This window comes from Dromiciops gliroides, chromosome 2 (assembly GCF_019393635.1).
Source record: "Dromiciops gliroides isolate mDroGli1 chromosome 2, mDroGli1.pri, whole genome shotgun sequence".
Taxonomy (NCBI): domain Eukaryota; kingdom Metazoa; phylum Chordata; class Mammalia; order Microbiotheria; family Microbiotheriidae; genus Dromiciops; species Dromiciops gliroides.
This window is the reverse complement of record NC_057862.1, coordinates 640,992,049-641,011,639: the sequence shown is the minus strand read 5'-3', so window position 1 is coordinate 641,011,639 and position 19,591 is coordinate 640,992,049. Positions and strand designations below refer to the sequence as shown.

The window sequence follows — 19,591 nt, the reverse complement described above, 5'->3', positions numbered from 1 at the left end:
GAAAGAACTGCTCTAAGTACTCACTATTATGTAAATCCTAGAATGGATGGCCATGGTCAATGTTAGAAATGGCTAAATTAGCAAAAACCAAAACAAAACCAAGTTTGAGTCATTATTAGGTGCTTGACTTTGGGCAAGTTCTCTCCTGGCACCAGTTTCAACATCTCTAAATGAAAAGGCTGAATGTGATGATTTATTTGGTCCCTTCTAGCTTTAAATGCAATGGCCCAAAAGTATTTTCTATGTTTGTGTTTGTGTATGTGTGCTTATTTGTGTACATGTGTATGTTTATGTATACGTGTCTGTACATGTATGTGTGCATTTAAAGCTTTGACTACATCTAGACTTTGGGGATATTATATGTATATGTGTATGTGTGCATGTGTATGCATGTATATGTATACATGTGTATATGTGTGTATATCTAGATGTATATATCTAGATATATATAAATGATTGTAGATACTGTAGATAGGCAGCTAGGTGGCACACTGGAAAGAGCCTCAGGCCCAAAGTCAGGAAGACCTGAATTCAAATCTGGCTTCAGACACTTATTAGCTGTGTGACCCATGGCAAGTCACTTCACCCTGTTTGCCTCAGTTTCCTCATCTGTCAAATGAGCTGGAGAAGGGAATAGCAAACCTCTCCAGTATTTTTGCCAAGAAAACCCCCCAAAGGGGTCATGGAAGGTGGGTCACAACTGGACAAAAATAACACAATACATATATGTGTGTATATACTTATATATACACATGTATAAGTATACACATGCATATATACAGGTGTGTATATGGATATATATGAATGATTGTAGATACTGCGTTTAAGGGAACTGAAGCTCAAGCAGTTATAGGCCAACGAGCTTGGAAAACACACACACACACACACACACACACACACACACACTCCTTAGCTGAATCCTCAGACAGTGCCCGGTTGATTCAGCAGTTTGAGAGAGCACTTTGTTCAGCAATGCCAAAATCTATCTGAAAATACCTCCTCTCTACCGGTAAAGCCTAAGACTTGAAATTCCCTGGGAATAAATACAGTTTGGCCCCGTTTTCTGCCTGGTGCCGCTTTCCTCAAAACGAGAACAAATTGGCTGTGTTGAAGGTGGGGTGGGGGAAGGGAGCAGAAGAAGGGTGGATTTCCAGCCAGTTGGGAGAACAATTCCTTCTTTCAGATGCTTCTCCCAGAGAATTTATAGAGTTGGATATTAAATTGTACGAACTTATCACAAGCTTATGCAGGAGGAACCTACCCTGAACACTTCGGGACAGAGTAAGATTCGATAGGAAGTGAGCCTCATTCATTACTAAACTAAGTGGGAAAGAGAGAAGGGAGCTCCTCTCCCTCTCCTCCTCTTCTCTCTACCTGCCCCACTTCAAATGTGATATTTCCCAGGGAGCCTCGATACTCCCAGCCTTAAGTGGTTTCTCCGTCACCGGATCTTAGCACCTCATCCTCCTCAAAGGCTCCAGTCATATTCTCATTTTATTACGTTTATCTGCTCTTGTCTTATTTCCTCTAGTAGACTATGAGCTCCCTGAGGGCAGGACCTGGGATGTATTTATTGTTGGTTTTTCCTTAAAACATGGCATAATGGGGCAGCTAGGTGGCACAGTGCATAGAGCACTGGTCCTAGAGTCAGGAGTACCTGAGTTCAAATCTGGCCTCAGACGATTGACACTAGCTGTGTGACCCTGGGCAAGTCACTTAACCCCAATTGCCTCACCAAAAATAAATAAATAAATGAATGAATAAACAAACAGATAAATAAATATCTAGATAGATAGATAAATAGATAAATAAATAAAACATGGCATAATGCTCTGCCAATAGTCTACAACTAGGTGGCACAGTAGATAGCTCACTGGTCATGGAGTCAGGAAGACCTGGGTTCAAATATGGCCTCAGACACTTAGTAGCTGTATGACCCCGGGCAAGTCACTTCACCCTGTTTGCCTCAGTTTCCTCATCTGTAAAATGAGCTGTGGTAGACCCGTCCAGTTTCCCTGCCAAGAAAACCCTACTGGGGTCAGAAAGAGTCACACATTACAGAAACGACTGAGCAACAAGAAGAAACATTCATAGAAATGGGGATTAGGCCTGTGATTCCACGGCTATAGGCAACTCTCAGGTGAGGAAACTCCTTCCAAGGCAAAATGACACCACCTCAGTGACTTGGCATCTTAAGAATTTTCTAAGGGGGCAGCTAGCTGGCACAGATGATAAAGCAATGGCCCTGGATTCAAGAGGACCTGGGTTCAAATCCGGCCTCAGACACTTGACACACTTAGTAGCTGTGTGATTCTTAAGTCACTTAACCCTCATTGCCCTGCCCCCCCCCAAAAAAAGTTTTCTAGAACACAAGGAGGTCAAGGGACTTGCCCAAGGTCATATAGACAATAAGTGTCAGTGTCAAGACTTGAACTCAGGACCTCCTGACTTTCAGGCCAGTGGTCTAACCACTTTGCCATACTGCTTCATTCCTAAATATTCAGGAAGCAGGTGAATGCACGAAGCACCCAAACCGTTGGCTTAAAGTTATCTTTGAAGTTAATGTCACAGAAACCCTCATGCAAGTGAAGACAACACAATTTCAAAGTTCTTGCTGATAAGAAATATGAAAATACTAGATTGGAATTGAATTGGGAAGAGTGGTTCCCCAACTTGGATTCCTACCCCCCTACCATATTTCCCAGCTTCCCTCCCTTCTTCCTGGGATGTAAATAAGCAGCAGCCACCCTGGGGTACAGCCCACCTCAAGGACAAAGCCACTCTATGTTAGACATGGTTCTGGGGTCATTTTTAGGCCTGGGGAGGGTTGGGCTGCACAGATGCTAAAGGGAAGGTGGAAGAGACTTTGGATTTGGATTCAAATCTCAGCTCTGCTATTTGTTCCTGACTTGACGTTGGTCCAGTTACTTGCCCTTAGCTTCCTGATATATAATTTGAGAGATCTGGACTACCTGGATCAGGGGGTAACCTGGCGGTTACCAGAGATCATCTTAATCTGGGGGTCATGAACTTTTTTTTTTTTTTGGTGACTCAATTGGGGTTAAGTGACTTGCCCAGGGTCACACAGCTAGTAAGTGTTAAGTGTCTAAGGTCGGATTTGAACTTAGGTCCTCCTGACTCCAGGGCCAGTACTCTATCCACTGCACCACCTAGGTGCCCCAGTCATGAACTTTTAAAAAAATATCTTGATAACTTTACTTTGAGATGATAGGTTTCCTTTTTAATCCCCTGAATTTTATTTTATGCACTTAAAAGCACAGTTCTGAAAAGGGGTTCATAGATTTCACCACACTGACCACCAGAGGGGTCCAAGACACATAAAAAGTTTCAGAAGCCCTGGGCACTAAGGGTGATCTCTGGGGGCCTTCCAACTCTTACAGTCTATACGACATGTGTTAATCTAACACATGTTGGCCCTGCTCCAGTTTTCTCACCTACATCTGCATCTTCTTTGCCAGTCAAGCATTTGTTCCTTGGGACTTCCTCTGCATCCCCTCATACCTAACCAAGTATGGAGCACACAGTGGGCACTTTCTGAAGGAATGATGAGAAATAGCCGGCCTTCTTAATGCATTTATTATTAGTCTTATGACATGATGTGGGAGTATTACAAGTAGCCTCAGGCTAGTGCAATCAGGAAACTGACAGCATCAGAGGACCAGAAACAGGCAGCACGTTCTTCTCAGAGAACGGCAGGCCTTCTGTTGCTTATAAATACGCTAACAAGCCCTCCTCCACCTGAAGGAGTCAACCTGTGAATGAAACATCTCAACCCTGGAGGAAAATCAAAGTTTTAGCCCCTGAAAAAAACACACAAAAAAAACTAAGATAAAACAACCCCCCCCCCTTTACCGTTTGACTTTGCTCTGAACTCTCTGGGCCAGCCATAGAAGGATGACTTGCCCTTCCCTGTCTGAACAAAGCAAAAGATGCGCATCGGCCAGACTTTGCCCATGTGGAGGTAAATCACGGGCATCGTTTTAGGGGCTTGCCCTGGGCACTGAAAATAGTCCCCTAAGAAGAGGCCATGTTTATAATCACACCTTGCACTTTTAAGAACCATTAGGCAGGGGGCAGCTAGGTGGCGCAGTGGATAAAGCACCAGCCCTGGATTCAGGAGGACCTGAGTTCAAATCTGGTCTCAGACACTTGACACTTACTAGCTGTGTGACCCTGGGCAAGTCCTTTAACCCTCATTGCCTTGCAAAAAAAGAACCACTAGGTGGCGCCATAGTGCACAGTGCAGAGTCAGGAAATTCGAAGTTCCAATGTGGTCTCAGATACCAACTGGGTGACCCTGGGCAAGTCACTTCACTGCTTTCTGCCTCAGTTTCCTCGTCTGTAAAATACGGGTGAAAATAGCACCTACACCCCAGGGTTGTTATTGTTGCTGCTGCAACTTTTATGGCCTTTGTCCAGATTCATTTTTTCAAAAAGTATAGGGGAGGGGCGGCTAGGTGGCACAGTGGATAAAGCACCGGCCCTGGATTCAGGAGTTCCTGAGTTCAAATCCGGCCTCAGACACTTGACACTTACTAGCTGTGTGACCTTGGGCAAGTCACTTAAGCCCCATTGCCCTACCCCCCCCAAAAAAAATCAAAAAGTATAGGGGGCAGCTAGGTGGCACAGTGGATAAAGCACCAGCGCTGGATTCAGGAGGACCTGAATTGAAAATTCAACTTCAGAGATTTGACACTTACTAGCTGTGTGACCCTGGGCAAGTCACTTAACCCCAATTGCCTCCCCCCAAAAAAAATGCGTAATAAATGTTTGTTGGCTGACTGAGAAATGATTGGCCCAAGGCCACACAGATGTTAAATTCAGAACTGGGATTTGAACCCAGGACTTGAAGGCAGTATGGTACAGTAGAACGAAGATAAATTCTGATAGCCCTTGTGACTATGGGTAAGGAAGTTGACCTTGTTGCACCTCAGTTTTCTAATCTGTACAATTTAGGAGGGAGTAGAGAGAGGTCATATTAAATGATTTCTTTCTTTCCTTCCTTCTTTCTTTCTTTCTTTCTTTCTTTCTTTTTTGCAGGGCAATGAGGGTTAAGTGACTTGCCCAGGGTCACACAGCTAGTAAGTGTCAAGTGTCTGAGGCTGGATTTGAACTCAGGTCCTCCTGAATCCAGGGCCATTGCTTTATCCACTGCACCACCTAGCTGCTCCTAGATGATTTCTAAAATCTCAGCCAGGGAGGTTAGGGGGAGTGATACAGCAAGAAACAAAGAAGCCGTGTTAGACCCAGTCAAGTCTCAGAGGGGCTGGGATCCCATCGAGAGCCCTGGCAAACTGGCCTGGAGCTCTCCTGGGGCACTTCAGATTTTCTGGTAGATCCTGGTCTCCTAATTAGGGAAACCTGCTCAAGGAGGACCAAGAGACCCCAACAATCCCAATGCACACAATCCAAGAAGCATTTATTAATCACCTTCTGTGTACCAGGCACTGAGTTAGAGTTCACAAATGAGACCGCCCCTGCTCTCAGGAACATTCCACTCTATTGGGAGACTGGTATGTGAATTCAGATTATGACCACAGAGTAAATATAAGATAATTGGGGTGTAAGCACTAACACCAGGGGAAGTGCCTTATTAAGCCTATTGCCTTAAAAGGACACACTGGTTCCATGAGGAACAGGTGAGAAGAGAAAACATTTCAGGATGGGGTGGGGGGAGATGGGGAAGGGGCACAGCCTGTGCAGACACATTTCAGTCTTGTCTGACACTCTGTGACCCCATTTAGGGTTTTCTTGGCAGAGATACTGGAGTGGTTTCCCATTTCCTTCTCCAGCTCATTTTACAGATGAGGAAACTGAAGCAAACAGGGTGAAGTGACTTGCCCAGCTATGATGTGTCTAAGATCAGATCTGAATTCACCAAGATGAGTCTTCTGATTCTGAGCCCAAGGCTCTGTCCACTAAGCCACCCAGCTGCCCATGCAGACACATGGCAGCAGGAAATTAAATGTTGTGTGTAGGGTACAGGTAGGTCACTTTGCTTAGAACATAAACTATATTCCATTAGACTGTGAACTCCTTGACCGTGAGAACTTTTTTGCTTCTCTTTATAGCAGTACCTGGCACACAGTAGGTAGTTAATAAATGCTTGCTGCCTGACTATGTGAGGGGGTTAAGCAAGAATAAGCTATGGGGCAGCGAGGTGGTGCAGCGGATAGAGCACCGGCCCTGGAGTCAGGAGTACCTGATTTCAAATCCAGCCTCAGACACTTAACACTTACTAGCTGTGTGACCCTGGGCAAGTCACTTAACCCCAATTGCCTCACTAAAAAAAACAAAAAAAAAGAATAAGCTAGAATCAGATTGCAAAGGGCTTCAAATGGAAAACAGAAGCATTTACATTTCATCCTGAAAGCAATAGAGAGCCACTGAAGCTTCTTGAACAGGAGAGGAATATGGTTGGACCTGTGCTTCAGGAACATTCATTTGGGCTGAGACTGTGGGGAGAGCCTAGCATCCTCTGCTGCTTGGGAGCCCGAGGCTGGTGGATCAAATGAGATATTTGTAAAGAACTTAGCGCAGTGCCTGGCACACAGTAGGTCCTATATGAATGTTACCTATTTTTAATATGTGTCCATGGGTCAGCTAGGTGGCGCAGTGGATAGAGCACCGGCCCTGGAGTCAGGAGGACCTGAGTTCAAATCCGGCCTCAGACACCTGACACTTACTAGCTGTGTGACCCTGGGCAAGTCATTTAACCCCAATTGCTTCACCAAAATATATATATATATATATATATACTGTGTGTGTGTGTGTGTGTGTGTGTGTGTGTGTGTGTGTGTGTCCACACCAAGTCCAACACCAATATGGTGAACCTCCTGGTTTGGGAGACTACCGGGCTGCCTAGGGAGGAATGATCCTGCCCAGGCTGGGAATGGAGCAGGTCAAAGTTTCCCTGCTGATTTGTAGGAGTCTGTCTTCTTCCAGTCTGAGAAAGACAGAGAGACCCAAGTTAAAAAAAAACAAACAAACACCACATATGTATATATGTATGTGTATACATGTATATTATATATGTATATTGTACAATGTATACATATGTGTGTGTGTATGTTGTATGTACATATGGATGTATCTGTGCATGTATGTATAGGTGTGTGTTTCTATATATGTATATTATACAGTGGTTTATGTTAAGGAAAAGGGAATAAGCATTTATTAAGCACCCACTGTGTGTCAACCACTGTGCTAGCAGTTTATAACAGCCTTATATGATACCCCTGGAATGTATATGTCATGTCATGATTATCTCCCATTTTGCAGTTGAGGAAATTGAGGGAGAGAAAAGTAAAATGACTTGCCCAGGGTAACCCAGCTAATAAGTATCTGAGGATAGATTTGAATTCAGGTCTTCCTGACTCCAAGCCCAGAGCTCTCTCCCCTTTGCTAGCTATCATGATATTTAGCAAGTGATTAGATATGGGGTGGGGGGAAGGGGAAGGATGGGGAAGGACGGAGAAGGAAGGATGAGAGTGGAGAGTCAAGGATGGCGCCTCATTTTACAGGTGAAGAAATTAAGGTCTAGAGTAGTTAGACAGCATAGGGGATGAGTGACAGGGCTCCTAGGGTGTGACCATCTCACACTTCATCAAACTATTAGGTTGGATATAAAGGTCCTGACTGAAACGAAGTAGAAATGGGTCTTTTCCATTCACACGGTCCCTTCAGCTGAACTAGCTCTGACATTTCTTTCTTTCTTTTTTTTTTCCTTTTTGACATTTCTTTGGGAAAAAAAAGTTTAAAAGGATCCAAAATAGAAGACTGACCTTTCTGGAGACATTACCATTCCGTGCTGAGTAGTGAGGGAGGCTTCCCAGAAATGGAGATTTCTGGGTCATGGATTGTTTCAAGAGGAGGGCTCTTCCTTATGTATGATCCAGCCCTGTGTTTTATTTCATGAATCTCCCAGTATTGAAACTGGGTGGGGAGACACACAACCTGTCTGGAACTGGTCCCGCCCAAGGGTACTGAAAAATTAAATGACTTGCCCAGGATCACACAGTCAGTATGTTTCAGAGGCAGGATTTGAACTCGGGTCATAAGACCTGACTCCAAGGCTAGCTCTCTAAAATAACAGAGGTTGGGGCAGCTAGGCAGCACAGTGGATAAAGCATCAGCCTTGGATTAAGGAGGACCTGAGTTCAAATCTGGCCTGATATAATTGACACTTACTAGCTGTGTGACCCTGGGCAAGTCACTTAACCCTCATTGCCCTGAAAAACAAAAACAAAAACTACCTCTCCTATAGTAAATAGCATTTGAAAAATACGCTGTCTCAGAAGTTGCTCAGTCAATTCTGAAGCTGTGGTTTGCAGCCATCGAGGGAAGAGAAATCTCACTCTCTGACAGACTGAACCAAAAGGCCATCATTATCTCCCAAGAAAACAAGGCACAGTGCTTTCGACCAGGATTACACAGGCAGAACCACAGAGAAAGGCTTATGGGGGCCAGAGGGGAAGGGAAAGGGATCAGTTCTCTCTGCTCAAAGCAGTAAGCACCCTATGGGGTACTCAAACCCCTCTCCCAAGACATTAGGTTTGTAGTGGGCCAGGCATCATGAAGCTTCCCAGGCAAGGAAGGGAAAGAGAAGCTATGAGATCCCTCCTTCCCTTCCCAAATCCTGTCCTCCTCCCCACCTCAGAACAAGATGTGCTTAGTTTGAGGGTTTAATGGATGCTCTCAGATTCCTGTCACATGAAGTTATGAGCATCGATTCAGCTGAACAAACTGAAAAAAAAAATACCCAGACTGTATTTTTCTTCCTTTAAAATCCATCAGCCCCAACTGAGTGATGCCATTGGAGAACATCTGGGATTGATCAGAAACCAATGAGTCTGCAGAAATGTTCTCCTGGGCCCCAACCAGTCAGACACAGAGGCACCTCACATACAGAACAAATCACCACCGGTGACAAAGTCAAGGTATTTTCCAGATCAGTCAAGGCAAGAAAGGTCAAGGTCACCGTTGGGTGTCAGGTCCCCCTTCCCAAGCAACAATCATCAAACGGAGCACAATGGCCCAGGTGGCAATAGGCTATGGGAGTGGCATTTTCTCCTCTTGGGGAGATGAAATGGATGTGATCAGTTCTCTAAGCAAATTCAGGCTCCTGTTGCTCCACCCACTTCCAAGTGGACCAAGCAAACTCAACTCTCACTTACTTCCTTTCAAAGTCTCTCTAAACTCAGACCCTGCTGGCAGGGTTGTAGGTTTTCCAGAGTGTGTGGCAGAACTTTATTCCTGACAACCCACCCCCTCCCCCAAACCACTCCAGGCTTTGCCCTTCTTCCCCCAACCCCCATTCTGAGCGGCAGATCTACCCTGTGTGAATAGCTGAAATTTATTGGAACCCAGACAAAATTCTGCTTGGTTGGGGGACAATTACAGATCCTAAATCTATAAAGAGAGCCTTTCATACTCATTTAGACCAAATTTCTGATTTTATAAATTCTGGTCAGATTCCCCAGCTATACTTAATAGTTATTTACAAGATTTTCAAGGATAGCAGCTCTCCCAAGATTCAACAAGTAGTAAGTGGCAGTCAAGATTTGAACTCATATACTCCAGTTCTGAATGCGGTGTTCTTTTCCCAACACCACACTGGGCATGCTCTTACAGTTGGTGCCATCAGAACTGTCTCCCCAAGTTGGATGGGGGCGAAAGTGAAGATATAGAAAAGGGAGAGAAAAAAAGACAGGGTACTAAGGGATTCCCACAGGGCATTCAGAACTGCTGAACTTCTGGGCCAGAGGCAAAATTCCAGGTACCCTCAGTGTGAGTACCATGTGTAAACCCCCAGCAATGTCTCTTTTGGCATGGGTACCCCCTTTGCTCACAGTGACCACTCTGGGCAAGGATCCACTTAACCCACCCATTTCACACAAAAGAACTAATGAAAACTCAAGAGAATGTACTCAGTGGAAGCCCTGAGCCTCATGGTGAATGGGTAGGTTTGTACCAAAATATACATACTCTACATAGGAGTGGCCAAACATCATACAAGGTTTGAATTCAGCATTGGTTGAAAGTGAAGACTGTCATTTACACAAGTACACTCTGTTTTATGAAGGGGGGGGGGAGGAAGAGCAACAGCTCATCCAGAATTCAAGCTGATTTTAAATGAAGGTATCTCACCCTAAGTCCTACTGTTCTTATAAAAACCCAGCTTAAATGCCATCTCCCCCAAGAAACTTTCTAGGTGCCAGCCCTTGGAGACCACTGCTTCTTCTGAAGCCTTATGTCGGTTATTGACTATACAAATCACCCAAGACTTAGCCTATGTTACCTTACACCATAATAGATCTTGGTATGTTCATAGCCCCTTTCCTCAGCTAGATGGTCAGGCCAGCGGGAGATTTCTTTGCCCCTCCCACAGCCAGCTCCCAGCAGGTGTTCTCAGTGTGCCTACTGATGATAGAAGCTGACAGAAAGACTACTTCATTCATTCATTCATTTAAAGCCTTCTAGGATCCTGATACACAGATACATGCTTTGACAAGCATCATTCTCTGAACAGATCCCTGACAAAACCTTATCACCATCCTCACTATCATTTGAGCATCTCCTTCAGCCACTAGTGGTCTGGTGCAAAGAGTGCCAGCCTTTGGGACTTCCTACCTTTGTGATCTTGATAAAGTTACCTGGGCTTCATTTTCCTCACCCTTGAAAAGAGGGGTTGGGGGTGATCTAGTTCTAATTCTATGATCCTAAATCATTTTATCTCTTTGTGCCTCAGTTTCCCCAGCTATAAAACCAAAGCCTTAGATTAAATGACAGACCTGGACTGGGAAGCAAAAGTCCTGTATCTGAGTCCCAGCCCTCATCCTTGTTAGCTGTGGGACTCTGGAAGGATGATTTTTTTTACCTCCCTGGGTCTCAGTTTCTTCATTTGTAAAACAAGCAATACAGCTCACATTGCCTATCTCTCAGATTGTCAGGAGGGTACTCTGTAAACCTTACGTTGTCCTTTCCTGGTCTAGAGGGTAGGATTCTAAAATTCACTGAGTCTCATCCGTAAAATGGGAACAAGCAGTCAAGAAGCGTTTATTAAGAACTTACTCTGCAGCCCAGGCAGGCACTGGATAATACTTTTTCTACCACTGACTTTGGAAACTGTAAAGTGCTATAAAAACCAGAGTGAAAACTTTAAAGTGTGACCATAGATTTCGAGCTGCAAGAAGTCACCTAGTTTACAAATGCAGAAACTGAGGCACAGGGATTAGCAGCGGAAAAGGATTTGAGGCGGGGGTCTTGCAGTTAGCATCCAGCCTTCCTCCCGGGGCCTCTCGCCCCGGCTGCAGTTTTAAATTGACTAAAAGAAAAAAAGCCCTTAGGGTCTGGTTAGAACTGGGGGAAATGAATGAGATCCCAGTCCTCCAAAGGCAAAGGCACTGCCGAGACCTAATGAAGGGCTGGAAAGGGATGGCGGGCGAGCACTCACCTCCCTGGAGCCTCAGACTGCAGGCGGCTCGGCGAAGGGAGATCCGGTTGGGTAGGAGCAGGAGTAGGAGCAGGAGCTGAGCGGAGCCAGAGGATGCCCCGCAGGTCTCAGCAGCCTGCTGCGAGTGAGGAGCGGCCCCCGCGGCCCCATGCCTTTTATGCTCAGTCCCTGGGCCCCGCCCCCTCCCCGGAGGGCGGGCTCGGTTCCTCGGGGACCAGTAGAAGAGTGGGGGGATGGGGGAGCTGGCGGCGAGGGGGAGGATGAGGAGGCTCCAAGAAAGGTTCGCTCTCCTCTCGGCCCCGCCCCTTGGCCAGGCTGGGGAGACAGGGAAGGAGGGTGGAGGGAGGGGTGGGTGGGTAAAAGGGATGAGAGACTAAAGAGATGAGGGGCGTGAGGAGATTAGGGGGGCTGGGAAGGGGACTAAAGAGAGCACCAAGGGAACGGGGGAGGGGGGCTAAGGAAATGAGAGGCTCAGAGACAGAGGGATCCAAGAGGGTAGGGGGATTGAGCTCCTTGAAAGGAGGAGGATGAGAAGAGTTTGGGGATCTGAGAAGCTGCAGGAGATGCGAGATGTGAGGGGATGAGGGCACCGAACGGATCGGGGCCATGGGGGTAGGGGGCTGAGGACCTAGGTGGAGCAGAGGTGGGGGTGGGGGTGGGATACGGGAATCGTCCAGCCAGCCTTGCTTAGGGGAGTCTGTGTGCCCACCTACTGGTGTCCACTTGACTCCCTGACCGCCCAGTCGGGACATGGTGTCCGGGTGTCGGGAGATCCTAGGAAGATCTTCTACCCTTAGAGCCCGCCTGGCGGCTGGAAATGAGCCTCTTACTACTCTGGGGCTGTGGACACATCTACCTCCAGGGGGCAATCGAGTTCCCTGAGGAGAGCCCGTCCGCAGGCCTTGAGATTGGGCGGCGGCGGCCAAAAAGAGCTTTCTCCCCCCACCCCCACCCCGCCTCCTTCCCTCACCTCCGCCAGCTCCTCTCTCTTCCCCCTCCCTCCAACACTCACCTCTACCCTTGGGCAGCCTCCCCTTCTCCAATCTCTCCAACTTTCCCACCCATATATCGTCCCCAGCTTTCCTTTCCCCATCCTCCCTGTTTCACCTCCACCCTTACCAGCTTTCTGCCCTTCACCCTCACCAGCTCCCCTGCTTAGGTCCCCAGCTTTCTGTCCCTCACCCACACTGGCTTTCCCCTTCTCATCAACTCTCTCCCTCCATCTCACACTTAGCTTCCCTTCTTAACACCCCTTCTAGAAGCCCGTCTGTGCTGGAAAAGCCCCGGAATCCTGCCCAAAAGTCACCAGGCAGAGCCCATGATAAACCTAGGGCACCCCTAACATAGCACAGAGAGAAACTGTAACTGACAGAACAAATGTGCCCTCTATTCAGTTGAGGGGAAAGGAGTAGAGTTGGGACCAGGGAAGAGCTCACTTGGGGAGCAGCCACCTTGAAGTTCACATTCTAGAAGCTTTCTCATTTAACTAATTATTCTTGTTAACTGGGTGCCGAGCTAAATTGTTTCTATGCTGCTCTACTGAAGCTTTGGGTGCTCTCTAAATTTAAATAAAGCCCCACTCACCCCACCCTTGTTATGGTATTGGCTCATAGCACTGATGAATAAATGTCTATTGATCAAATCAAGGAGTATGTTCTAGAGGAGAGAGCACTGGATTTGGATTCAGAAGGTCTGGGTTTGAACCCTGGCTTTGTCTCTTATTAGCCATGTGACCTTGGGGAAGTTACTTCCCCTCAAGAATACCTCTATAAAGTGAGAGGTAGGGGTCTGAGAAAGTTGGAGAAGATGACCTTCCTGCTCTGAATTCTATGAACTATCAGTCATTTATTGAGTATACCCACTGCAGCCCATACAATGTGTTCATTAATTTTCTTCTTCTTTATCCTATTGATATCTGTCACTCTTTATCCTATTGATGATATCTGTCACTTTCCCAAAGCCCCTTCAAGTGCCCCTTCAGCCCTTTGACCTCACTAGGACACTGGAACCAAGAGGAATCCCCAGAAAGACTTTTTAACAGGACCTTGGCAATTTGAGCCAAGATGGGAGTGGGAAAGACAGGCAGAGGTTAGAGGTGAAGATGATGAAAAGGAAAATTCTTGAGGAGACTGAGTAGCAGGCAGGGAGTGCCAGAAAGTACTGTCAGGCGTTCTAGTCCAGAGGAATCTGACAAAGATAGGAAAAGAGTGATGTCAACATGACATCAGGAACCTTTCCCAGCAATTCAGTTTCATTCGTCAACAGTGCTATAGTTTGACAGCCTGCCCCGTCACATAGGGAATAATCTTCCCCTTGATGACAGGAAGCCAGCAAGCCTGGCACAGGGACATCGCTGCTTTGTATAAACCATGACCACATCTGCCCCTGTTCCCACAGTGCTTCATGCTTCCAGACATGGTCCCCTAATAGAAGCAATGGGTCCCAGGAAGAAAAAGGACTCAGATGACAGATGACTACCATGTTTGTCTCTCCCTGTCTCTTTTTCTCCCCCTTTCTCCATCCTTCTTTCTCCCTCCCTTCCTCTAGCTTTCTCTTTCTCTACCTCTTTCTTTCTTTTCCTTGTTCTCTCTCTTGTTCTTCCTCGCTTTCTTCCTCTCTTTCTCTCTCTCTCACTTGTTCTTCCTCTCTTTCTCTCTTGTTCTTCCTTTCCCTCTTGTTTTTCCACACTCTTTGTTTCTGTCTTTCAGTCTCTCTCAGTTTCTGTCTCTGTCTCTCTGTGTCTATCTCTGTGTCTGCGTCTGTGTTTCTGTCTCTATCTCTGTCTCTCTATCTCTGTTTCTCTCTCTGTCTCTCTCTTTCTCTCTCTCTCTCTGTCTCTCTCTCTGTCTCTGTCTCTCTCTGTCTCTGTTTCTCTCTCTCTCTCTCTCTCTCTCTCTCTCTCTCTCTCTCTCTCTCTCTCATCTCTCAATCCCCTCCCCTTCTCTCTTTCTTACTCCTATGGACTCTCAGCAATTTGAATAATACTTTTTTAGTTAAGTTGAAAGGATCAAGGTTCTAGGAACAGTGAGTGATTTGATTGATAATTATCCTCCAAAATAAACCACTTAGTTACTGAGGAAGCTTACCAAGAGAAGGGAGCACTTGCCTAAAACATTTATTTCACTTCCACCAGAGGAAGGGGGAGGAATGGGAGAAAGAGAAGGGATGGAGACAGGTGGGATGGAGGGAGATCTGTTTGTTTTTAAGTATCAAAGAATTAATCTCTTACCAAAGCTAAAACCAGACTGGGTTATGTTGGCTTATTGTTCCATTTTCATCAGAGCCATCTGGAAACCTCCCCCAATCCCATACAGTTACTTGGATTTTTATGTGTACTATAGTTCTGGGGCCCCATTGGTATATAACTCCCAAGTCTGGCCATCAGATGGCCCTTTTAAGGGTTTTTGCCTAGGGGCTGAGAATTTAACTGTAGCCATCAAGTTAATATTTTCTGGGAGAGTTATTTTTGATCAGTGGAGTCAATAATGAGCCCTCATTTCTTCCTCTAAGATCATTTGTGGCTGTAGACTCCTGGTTCCTTGGGATGATCCTGATAAAGGTAGTCTAAAGAAATAGCTCAATAACAGCAAAAATCCATTATTTTCTTTCTTCCTCTGTTTTCTCCTTTCATCACTGCTCTTATCTTTCTTTTCATCTCTCCTCCTCCTCTTTTCTTTCCCAGCCCATTTCTTTCCTCCATCAATCAATCAGCCAGGGTGTACGTTTATTAAGCACATATCACATTCTCAGAAGATCAGTGATGAAAGTAGGAGTGTGCTGGAGTGACCAAGAGAGTGAGTTGTTAAATTTTCAGTGTGAGCATTTACATCTCAGAACCTGACAATGTTACCAATCATGGCTTTTATATATTGTTTCCATGATTGTCTAGACTTAAGAAAGTGGTGGAGAAAATATTAATAAAGCAGGTTAAGGGGGCAGCTAAGTGGTGCAGTGGATAAAGCACCAGCCCTGGATTTAGGAAGACGTGAGTTCAATTCCAGCCTCAGACATTTGACACACTAGCTGTGTGATTCTGGGCAAGTCACTTAACCCTCATTGTCCCTCCAAAAAAAAAAAAAGGCAGGTTAAATATAGAAGTGTGTCCTGTTTACATTCTTAAAAAGAGAGATGGTAATTGTATTTAACATTTACCATCACAACACTGGAATTGACCAAGAATAACAATTGATCCAATTTCTATAAGGTTTCAGTATACAATCCTACAAATTATGTAATACAAAGGGTTATTTCCTTTTTAGAGATGAGGAAATGGCAGCTCAGATAGATGAAGGGTCAACAGAGCCAAGATTTTAAGTTAGTTATTTACTGACTCTGGGTTCCAGTATTTTTATTACTATGGTACATTGTCTCCATGAACAGAAACCTCTACAAAAGAGGGAGAAGATGAGTTGGGCCTTGGAATATGGGAAGCATTTTGGATAGATGACTGAGAGACGGAGGGGATAGAATTGGGATGAAAGGGAGGAGTCAGAAATGAATCTAGCAAGTTCCCAGGGCCGTGAAGAGCGTGGTCAAACTGAGAGAGCAGGGAAGAGTAAGAAATAAAGTTTGATAACCATCTGATATAAGGGAAAGAACACCAGTCATCTGAGTCAAGAGAGACCTGGATTTCAATCTTTTCTCTGACAAGACCTGGCTATGTTTCCATGGATAAGTCACAACCTCTTTACAATTCATTTTCCCCACTTGTAAAATAGAGATGAAACCCATAGTTACTATTTCATGGGTTGCTGTAGGAAACACAAGAGATCATGTATAAAGAGCACTTTGTAAACCTTCTATAAATGTGAGCTGTTCTAATTAACAAATGTAATAACTTAGAAGAAAACCTTTAGCATTTTAGGAAGGACATGGAGGAGGAGAATATAAGATAAGGAGGCATGGAAGGCATGGAAGCACCACCATGATGAGATCATGTCCTGAAGTAGTATTAGGACCCTGGATCTAGAGCTGGAAGGGAGCCTTCAGAGACCATCTAGCCCAACCACCTCATTTTGGGGGTGAGGCATTGAAGCCTAGAAAAGGTTAGGTGACTTGTCCAAGGTCACACAGGTAGGTAGTGTGAGAATTGGAGCACCACCAACCTGCTGAGAAACACATTGCAGGGAAGCTCTGCCCTGAGGAGAAAGCATGAGGTGACCTTTCTGGGATTTCAGAGGTTGGATTGGTGTCTGGAAGTTGTGTCTACTGCCTGTGGGTCGTGTCAATCAGTGCTACCAGCCAATTAACTTGGAGCTGTGTGTATGGACAGCTCTGCTTCCTGTTTCACAGGGGGCTTCTGGGAGAAGCCAAGGGGATCTGGGTCTTTTCGTGCAGGAACTGACTGTTGGTGGCAGGAACACTCTCTCTCTTAGATAACTAGATGCAGGCTGTTTTTCCTCACTCTCTCTCTTTGCTAACTCCTAATATACTTTAATAAATTCTTAATGCCCAAAGACTGATGCTAAAGCTTTTCTAATTTAAGGTGACTGCACATTAGATTTTAAACATCACAGCTAGAATTTTAGGCTTTACAGTAGTAGATGGCAGAGGCAGGGTCAAACCTACATTTTCTGATTCCAAATCCAGTACTCTTTCCACTGTACAACAGTTCTAGAAAGATCCTTAGAGACCATGTAATCCAGCTCTTTCATTTTACAGATATGAGGAAAATGAGTTCCAGAGAGGCTGTGATTTGGCCAAGGTCACATAAGGAGTAATTGAAAGAGTCCACATTCCAATTCAGGTTCACTGGATGCTGATGCTGATGCAGATGAGTGATAGGAGATTGTCCAATAAGGACCCAATCTGTCCAGCATGCTCAATGGACTAAACCACATATTTATGGAAGGCTGCTTTCGGAAAAACCCAGTGGTACATGCCTTTAATCTTGGGTACCAGGGAGGCTGCGGCTGCTGGATCTCTTGAGCTTAAAAGTTCTGAGCTTCAGTGACAAAGGTCATTTGGGTGTTTGCACTCTATTTGGCATTATTAATAGTGAGCGCCTGGGAGTAAAGAGCCAGCAGGTTGCCTGTAGTAGGCACTTAATACATGTTGATTGATATGGACCAAGGACAGGCAAACCAGCACAGGTCAGAAACAGAGCAGCTCAAAACTATTGGACCTATCAGCATGGGATCAGATCATGAAAAGCCCTAACATTTCTAGCCTGAGTGAGATGGGGAGATCCAGACTTAAAAAAAAAAAAGCACGATGATGCCCAATGGAAAAGCCTATTCACTGCTTCAGATTATGTGTAGGTATTTCCATTCTGAGATTGTATCTTGTTAGTTTACTTCATGGTGATGAAAGGCTTCTAATTGGCTGCTGGGCTGAAGCTAAATACACATACAAAAGGCTCCATAGAGAAATTTTATGACCCTAGCAGATTTCCAATGAAGTTGAAGAAATGCTGTAATATGTCTGAAGGAGCGCCCTCCATCACTGGCTTGTCAAGTGGCCAGAATACATGTATCTTTCTTTCTTCTTCCTCTGTTGTGTTTATTCTTTTTTGGTGTTAGTTAATGAGTATCAGAGATGGAACAGACCAGGCTATGACCTTGTGGCTTCAAAAGGTTGGAAGAGGCACCAAAAGTCCAGGGATAAAAACCTGTAACAGAGTCTACTGTGGCTACATCAGCTGAGTCCAGTGAACCAGCACAGTCTGAGGCACACCTGGCTTGACCCAGCATAGCAGCAAATAGCCCAGCTGTCAAGACACCATATCCTGAGAGCAAAGGATCAGTTGGTTCATTGGTTATGTCACACCCAGAAATGAATTTGGTGGGAAGAATGCTTTACAGCTACCACTTTAAGTTTGAGCCCACTCTCCCTAGTGGCCAAGATGGTAGAGGAGGGAGTACCCTGGTTCAAAGGAGAATGTTTTGTGGCCACCATTTTAAGTTTGAGCCTTTTTGCTCCCAGAGGTGATCTGGATGGTCATCTTAACCCTTGTCTTGCCACTGGACTCTGATGACTCTGGAGGAGGGAGTTGAGGCTGATGACTTTACACAATTCTGCCTTGCTTAAATCCAATCCACTTGCCAGTCAAGACATTACCCTCATGAAGTCATCAGTCCTCTTCAAGGATGAAAGATGAACAACAACAACAATTTCCCCCAAAGATCTAAGTATAGAGGGGAGAATGTACCCCAGTTCAGAAGGATATGTTTGTACTTGGGTTCTTATCACATCTTTTCAGTAAATATCCCTTTGAAAATGCTAATTGGTGTTAAGTGGTTAGCAATGCTATCAAGGAACTATCAACTGATCAGTTGATTCTGGCACAATGATCACTGAGATGTTAACTGATAAAATGATGTTTGGGGAAATATGACAGATAGGGGATTATCAACTATAGTAACAGAAAGACAATTCCAACCTCTCAGAGTTACACATAGAGAGGGAAATAGTCAGCCTTCCCCTGGAAGCCCAATCTACCAGTATGAGTTGGGACTGGGAGAGTAAACCCCAGAACCTATTAGGACCTGATTATGGAGGGCATTGAAAATTAATTTGTACATAATACAGTAGGGAACTGGGAATCATCAAAGGCTTTTGAGTAACATCTCTTTGGTATTTTTGTCAAGCATTTATTTTTTCAAGCTCTGCTACCCTCCACTACCACTTTACACCCTTACATGTGGACATATTCCTACCCCAGCTCCTTCCTTCAACAACTAGCACTGTCCACCACCAAACTTGGTTTTTTAAGGGAACTCTAACTAACTTAATCCATCCCCTGTCATGGAAAACATAAAATGAAAAGGATGTCACAGAATAAATAGGAATTAGGAAACATTGTGGCATAGCAGATTAAGTGACAGAGGATTGAAAGACCCGGATTTGAATTCTGCCTCAAACACTCATACAACCTTGGGCAAATTATTCAATTTCTCTGAGTCTCCCTAAAATATGAACAATAATACCTATAGAATGTATTCAAATGAGATAGCATTCATAAGGCAGTGTGAATAACAAATATGAGTTATCATTATTACTACATGGAAAGCCTGCTCTTAGGAAGGAGATGCCTGCTGATTTCTCTAAGCATCAACCTTGAGAAATGGAATAAGGAATGGTGTTTGCTTCTGAGGCAGAGATTCTGAGGCTGAA

General features: G+C 45.0%; 1 protein-coding gene across 1 annotated transcript in view; it reads right to left on the bottom strand.

The window, feature by feature from the left end:
* CRISPLD2 (cysteine rich secretory protein LCCL domain containing 2) overlaps nucleotides 1-11,590 on the bottom strand; it is an 89,613-nt gene extending 78,023 nt beyond the window's left edge. Inside the window, exon 1 of the mRNA XM_043981132.1 lies at nucleotides 11,477-11,590. The gene's annotated coding sequence lies outside the window, so the exon portion shown is untranslated. The remainder of the gene's footprint in view (nucleotides 1-11,476) is intronic.
* Nucleotides 11,591-19,591: the final 8,001 nt, after the last annotated feature.